The sequence below is a fragment of the Ornithodoros turicata genome, chromosome 1, assembly GCF_037126465.1.
Source record: "Ornithodoros turicata isolate Travis chromosome 1, ASM3712646v1, whole genome shotgun sequence".
Taxonomy (NCBI): Eukaryota; Metazoa; Arthropoda; class Arachnida; order Ixodida; family Argasidae; genus Ornithodoros; species Ornithodoros turicata.
Window position 1 is genome coordinate 128,367,963 of NC_088201.1, and position 6,956 is coordinate 128,374,918.

Below are 6,956 nucleotides of genomic sequence, written 5' to 3' on the forward strand. Positions count from 1 at the left end.
AGCCTGTCGTATGACTTCCCGCACGTCAGAGGAATGTCATAAATAACATTGCACCTCCACTCGACGAAAGGCCTTACATGCCTGGGATCATGCTTGGGAGCCGCTTCGTGTTTTTTGTGCAACCTCCCGAGGAGAACCACAGTACCAACTTGACCAAATCTCCGCCTTAACTCGTGAATCGTAGATGGCTCCTCGGTGATATCCACTCTTAACATTTTCTTCATCGACCACAGGAAATAAATACACTATCGAGTCTGAATTCTTTCCGTAAAACTAAGAAACAATCAACAGCAAAACCATCTTATGTTTTGTGCACGACCTTCGTGACCCCCTTCGGCCTCTACGAGGGTGTCGGAGCGAACCGAAACCAAGAAACGAAACTCGAAAAAAAAACGCTGTTTTGGTGCGAACCGGAACAGAATCGAAACCATATTCGTTTTTTTCGCTCAGGAGGGAAACCGAAAAATTTATCTAACGGTCTTCGGTCCAAGAAGAGCCAGTTTGGACTACGAATAGATGAACGAAAGTTTCGTTCGCCTATTTGTTCATTTTTTTTTTTTCGCTTTTCGGTCCTGATTTTCGGTTCGCTCCGACACCCTGAACGAAACTGACGTCGAGTGTTCTGAAGTCATGCCATGGATACTTTACGAGGGTTACGGCTACGGTGGAATATATGTCGGTATACTATGACCCTTAGGCTCCCTTTGTAACGTTTTATCGTTCGCGCACATAGACTTAGAGGTGCATGTGACCGGTTGTGACTCTCTACCAATGTGCCGCAGTGTTCGTTTTAACTTCACCCGCCCAAACTCTCCTCAACTAAAGAGCGACCCAAGGGGGCGGCGTAACTGATTCTCTTTCAGTACTGCCGCGCTACGCGTCCCTTGCTTGAGAGCAGCGAAGTTGTATACATTAACGTATCCGCAAGGGCAGATACCTATGTGGACAGGATACGAAGAAAAGAAAACGGAGCAGTCAAGCGCGTTTGTGAGTGAAGGTGTTTCTCGATTTGCGTCGTACTCGTGCGGTGGTGCTTGCAGGCTAGGAAGCAGCAACAGACATTTGGATGGGACGCGATCGCACCAAGCCAGCAACAAAGTACTTTAAGTATGACATCACAACAAACAAGTCCGTCAGTAGCATATGCTTCAAGAAAGGAGAAAGCCTATTTGAACAGGCAGTCACTTACAGGAACCAGGAGCTGCCAATTTCACAGCTGCCTCATAATATTAAATACCTTCTATGCGGAACAAACGGCTTTACATTGTGCAAGATAAATTTTTTGTCTGGGAATGAATATGCCCACCAGTAGTGGAACCGGTTAAAACCGGTATGAACCGTTATGTTTTTGCTCCGGAGCAGAACCGGTACCGGACCGTTTCTGATAGAACCGGAACGAAACACGTTTCGGTTCGACACCCTGGCCTCTACGAATACAACCGGTTGCTGTTTGGGTGGAAGAACTCCGGGGCACGGTTTCAGAAGATCATGGATGAAGTATTGCGACCTTTCAATCAATTCTGCGCAGTGTACATCGATGACATTATAATTTATTCAAAATCCGAATTGGAACATCGCACACACCTCGCAAAAGTCTTGGAGGCCCTATGCACAGCGAAAATGAAAATTAATTTCGAGAAGGGCGTGTTTTTCAAGGATAAAGTAGTCTTCCTAGGGCGGGTACTGGACGGAAACACGAAGACTACAAAGCAGGAATCAGTGGCGCGGATAGGGAATCTCGAGAAACCCCACGTTGTCCACTCCCTGAGGGTCTTTCTCGGCCTAGTTGGACATTTTCGAGCCTTCATCCCAGGATATGCCACTCTCACAAAGTGTATGACTCAACTGACACGCAAAGATGTTCCATTCTTGTGGACCGACGAGTGTGACCAGTGTACCACGAGTGTACACGGCACTCATTCGACGGATATCATCCGACCCGGTGTTGTCATTGCCAGATTTCTCCCTGGGCTTTGAACTGAAGACCGATGCATCTCATTAAAATCTCAAATAAAAATAATCTCGAATAAAACTGAATTGAATTGAATTACGGGACGGGAGCTATCCTGCACTAGCGACGTAAAGACAAACCGAAGGGCCAACAACAAACTCTTATTGGATACCACTCACACACGTTCTCCAACAGTGAAACAAATTTTACGACGACCGAGAAGGAAGCATTTGCTGTACTGCTAGCCATGCGATATTTCCGTCCTTATATGAGGGGAGAAGATTATTCCTCTTCACCGACAACCAAGCATTGTCTTACCTTCTAGCCTTGTCGGAACGCAAAGGAAGGACTGCGAGGTGGATTTACGAACTCCAGCAGTTCGATTTCCAAGCATTTCACCGACAGGCGGCAGATCTGACTGATGCAGATGCCATCTCCAGGTTGACGATCTCTCCAGCAAAGGAATCGGCGAACCTCATTAAGCGAAGGGGAGGACATGAAGAACTGCACCCACAAGATGGCAGACTACGAGTGCCTGGCACGCATGTCCAACAATTCTGGAGCGTAATAACGACAGCCCAGACTCAGGAGGCCACGATGGGTTCTGGAGAACATATAATAAGATCTCCAGAAGGTTCACATGGAAGAATGTGAGGTCGGACATAAGCAAGTACGCAGCATCTTGCACAATATGCCAGAAGTGCAAAGCGAAGTACCGTCAGGCAACGGATACTGTAATGTTACCTATTCACTCGAGTATACCATTTGAGACCATCCATTTGGATTTCGCAGAACTCAAAAAGAAGAGAGAAGGCGTCACGCGTACACAGGCGTTTTTGGTAGTGATCGACCAGTGCACACGCATGGTAGCAGCGCGGCCGGTGAGAGAGGATTCCGCTTGCGTCATCACATTCATGGAACGCGAGATGTTCAAGACTACCAAAGTTATTGTGTCCAGTGTTATTATAGTGTCGGACAATGGGCCATCATTTAGAAGTCGCCGACTAAAGGAATGGGCCAAACAAGGAGGGATAAAACTCCGACCCACAACTCCGTACCACCCAGCAGCCAACGGCCTGCAGAGAGAGTAATCCGAGACCTGAAACAATACATGTCTGTCTACCATGACTTTGGAGGAGGGTGGAAGTGCGCGCTAGAAGCAACAGTGCGTCATCACAATCGGTCCCACACTGCAGCACTTGGGTGCAGTCCATATTTTGCAGCTTACAACATGCCTGCAGTGTTCCCCGCGGATGAGCAGCTAGGAATCACCGACCACGTTACTTTAAAGAGCGGCGGCGATCCGCACAGGAAGAAGAAAATACAGCGGTCGCATGAAGAGGAATTTCGACAAACGTCTAAATGCAAAGATACCGGACATTAAAGTGGGGGAACAGGTGCTAGTCCGGCTGGGTCTCCCAGGAAGTCGAGCTGGGTTCCGCGGCCTATTCGTCGTATTGAAGACGGGCCACCAAGGAGGCGTCTTAAAAGCCTTTGGTTATACAGGAGCCCACACAAAAAGAGAGATGGCAACGATAAGCAACGTCATTCCTTATCATTCACGGAAGGATGATTCCTAAAGCTGAGGAGGATGGAGCGGGCAGACGACGACCAGCTCCGGTGGCGCAGCGGTAACGCGTGCGCTTGGAGACTGGGAGGTCCGCGGTTCGAATCCGCGGGCCGGCTGTGCCGTCTGGGGTTTTTGCTGGGTTTCCCTCAGATGTGTAATAGGCGTATGCCGGCACAGTTCCCCTGAAGTCGGCCCATGGACGCAGCTATCCTCCTCCACTTCACCCACTCCTCCTCTCCACCACCTTTCCCTTCCCGAGAAACATGCCGCCTAATCAGGCAGGCAGACCTCCCGGGTTCCTCCCAACGACACTCCTCCTCCTCCTCCTCGGCAGACGACGAAGAGAAGGGAACACGGAGGGATAGCTAGTGAAGGTTGAAGATAGAATAAAGCGGTGGAAGCAGAAGGCTCCCTAGAACATTACACGTTTAAACTTGTAATGTAAGAGTTCCTGCCCTAACTCTTGCAGCCCTGAGTAATGTAAACTGTGAGGTGGGATGAAAAATAGAACGTCCTGCGTTGCCAAGTGTGGAAGGAAGGTGGACTGGCCGTGGCTCACTCCAAGACATCTTCCGCCAAACTCTTGAAACAAATGATGCGGCAGCCGGGGTATCAAGAAATACAAACGTTTTAACAATGGTGAGACGTATTTACAAATATAATTTAGGATAGTAAAGTGCGGAATAGGTCGTCGCACAACGTTCTACCGTAACATATGAATGACAACAGACAATTACGACGTCGGCACGGCCATTAAATATTGTGGTGGCGCCACTTACACAGATTGACGATGAGCATGTCAGCTGACGATGACAATGACACTGACACGACCCATTCTAAGAAAATGAAATGTCCTCATTTCATTGTCACTCTTGAGGTACTAAACACTTTCAAGAATGATACTAAACTTGACATTCCGTCTTTCCCAATTTTAAACAATGCATCCCGACTCTTACCACGACCCTTGGCAGAGTAACGACATTGAGAAAAGGGAACAGACACAAATCCTCGAAGTTACAACGAATACGCAGGTGCGGCAAATCCCTTTCCCCGCATTCATTTGTGTTGCCTTCTTTGTGATAAAATGGTTGTTTGCTTTTCTTTGTCATAAGACGGGTTGTCACCAGCATCAAGGTCAAAGCTGGGGGAAAGAAAGGTAAAACACGAGGCGGAAACACTTCCTCCTCTTCCCGCATCTTCTGTGCGCTGTTCTTTGCGACAATCAAGCAGTCGGCGCTAAAGCGGAAATTTTACTGGTCTTTTTCGACTATTTCTGTTGCGATGCTGTGCATAATTTGTTGGGTCTGTGGTTATCCGTGGAGGACTTCATATTTGTGTAAAAAGTGAGGTTCGCTTGGCAATTTTCAAAGTTTAAAAAGTAAATTAAAATTGTCCGAATGCTTCCTCAGTGGTTGCAAAAGACAAAAGGGAAGGATGGCTGGCGCTCCACTGCAAGTCGTGTGGGTGTGTACCTAGCTTTTGAGATACCGTCTGCTACTGAAGGTCTTCCTGCCGATTCACACGGGAGATAGTGGAGGCAGATGTAATAGATAAGTAATGAAGTGAATGCATGGCGACACCATTGATCCACCTATCTGAAAAGGAGATGACATTTCTCCGGCAGAACAAAATGTGACGGCCAGGTTTCTGTAGGTTCTCTTCTGTGTCCGTGTTGTCTTCTGCGCTACTCTACTACAAGCATGTTTCTACACGCCCAACGTCTCACCTTGCTGAGCGTGGTTGGTGGATTCGAAAGATTCGATTCTTCGTTTTGGCCTCAGGCATTCGGATTCCCGAATCTTGAATCCCTGTCTAGGATTCGAGGATTCGGTTGGCCCTACCCTATTAAAAGTGGATGAGCTTAGGTGTATCGGAGAAGGATTGCCTTTATTTCCCAATCCGCCACTTGCGAAAATAACGCGAAACATGCGCATGCGCACATCCTCCGCTCCCTCCTGCTTCCCGCCGGGTTGCGAACTGGCGGGAAAACAGAAGCCATTTCGCTACTGCTGCAAGCCATGCCTGTGAATTGCGTCTCTTATGGCTGTACGAATTATTATGTGCAGCCCCCCCCCCCCCCAGGAAGTTTCGTTTCTTTAGGTTTCCATGTGCTAGGTTATATCCTCAAAAACGAGAAGCGTGGGTTCGGGCTATGGAAAGACTGGGGAAGGACGGAAAACCTTGGACACCTACGCAACACTCAAGATTATGCGGGGATGACTTTGTAACCGGTAAGCAATCTCATTAAAGGTTGAAACTGTTGATTGAATAGTTATTCCGTGCAATATCTTTTTTCGCGGCAACCACGCATTACTTCGTTGTCGGGTGTTCCAGGTGAGCCTAGCAGCGACAAGAACCACGTTGACTATGTGCCGACAGTTTTGGTCTACCGCAAACATCACAATATGTCCGTTGAAGGCCGGTATCAACGCCTTAAACGGCGTAGGACGTCTCAAGATATGGGAACAGTGGTACGGGCATGAAGAGAACCACATACGGTGTTTTGTGTTGCTTGTTGTTTATGCGTGGCGTATTCCAGGCCCAAACAAGAGAAAGCGCAGTCAGGATGACAATGAGCTCTGTGGTGTGGTTGTAAGGTGAGTTGGAGTCTTGGAGCTGTCTACGGAAAGCTAGACAGGGCGACATATCAGTATGCTAAACATGTTCCGGAGTTCCTTTCAATCTATCTTCCGTTTTATTTTAAGCAAAGACAATGACCCTGGCTCCGTGGAACAGTCGGAGCAGACGGAAGTGACTGTGCGATTGGCAAACGTTGATTCAGGTCGGTGTTTCCATACTCTGCAGTATCAGAACAGCAGCAAAAGATAGCTTTTAATTATTAGAAATACATCTTCACCTCACAGAAGTACCATGTTAGTGTATGTCTGTAATGTTTTTGTTTAACACTGTTTAGATCACTTCGATATCAGCACCGTCGAAGCAGCACATGAACTACCTTGTGCAGTCAGTACCGGTAAGTATGCATGGTCATTCATGTGTTACTGCAGCCAAATGTAAACAGGCTCATAATAATGTTTTTTCTTCATATGTCATCCCACAATATGCACAAGAACGAGCTGCCCCATCGCCACACTCTGATGTACCCCAAGAAGACCTCTCTCGGAAGGTTGCACAACTGCAGCAGCAAGTAATAACTCTCACGGTCCAAACTTCGTATCTCCAATTAGAACTCCGTGATGCAAGGTCTTGTCTTTTAAGCCTGTCACTTATTCGAGACAAAGTTGACTATCGGTACTATACAGGACTACCAGACTTCAGAGTTTTTGAAACACTCTTTGACTGGTTGTCGCCGAAAGCCTCAACGATGACATACGGGGGCAGCTCAGAGAGGAAGCCACATGAACGGCGGGGAAGAATCAGGGAAAGAGAGCTCATGGAAGAGTTTTTCATGGTGCAGTGAGGTTAAGAAATGGA